We start from the raw sequence: 681 nt of genomic DNA on the forward strand, positions 1-681 counted from the left end.
GTCCCGGTTGATGACATGAACCGGAACTAAAGGGAAGTCTTTGGTCCCGGTTCAAGCCACCAACCAGGACCAATGGTGGTGGGCCAGGAGCGAGGCCCATTGGTCCCGGTTCGTCCCACCAACCGGGACCAAAAGGTCCAGACGAACCGGGACCAATGGCCCACGTGGCCCGGCCGGCCCACTGGGCTCACGAACCGGGACCAATGCCCACATTGGTCCTGGTTCTAGACTGAACCGGGACTAATGGGCTGAGCCGGCCTGGACCATAGCCCTGTTTTCTACTAGTGCATCTTTGAAACATGTTGCATTAGCATCTGTAGGTGGCAAAATCTCTAGCATTATTAAATTTTTAGTACATGTTTGATAACACAAGAATAGTAATGTGTGCACCTTGCGTCAAACCTGACAGCTGCAAGCTTGCATTTGTAATGTCTGATAAAGTGAATTGGATGTGTGCTATAGGTTGAGATTTTTGGTTGGCAACATGTGGTCTCACCACCGATTTTGCTGAATATACATTTAATTTGAACAAGAAGAATTATATATATATACAACAATGTAGAGTTGCGGGTGATACCAGGTGTTACAAGCGCTGCAACCGAGTCATTGTTTTTCGAGTTAGCCGCGTCTCGTTTTCTTTGACGTGCCTATCGCTGCTTCAGTAGGTATTCGGCTCTCTTT

Source organism: Triticum dicoccoides, chromosome 7A (genome assembly GCF_002162155.2).
Source record: "Triticum dicoccoides isolate Atlit2015 ecotype Zavitan chromosome 7A, WEW_v2.0, whole genome shotgun sequence".
Lineage (NCBI taxonomy): Eukaryota > Viridiplantae > Streptophyta > Magnoliopsida > Poales > Poaceae > Triticum > Triticum dicoccoides.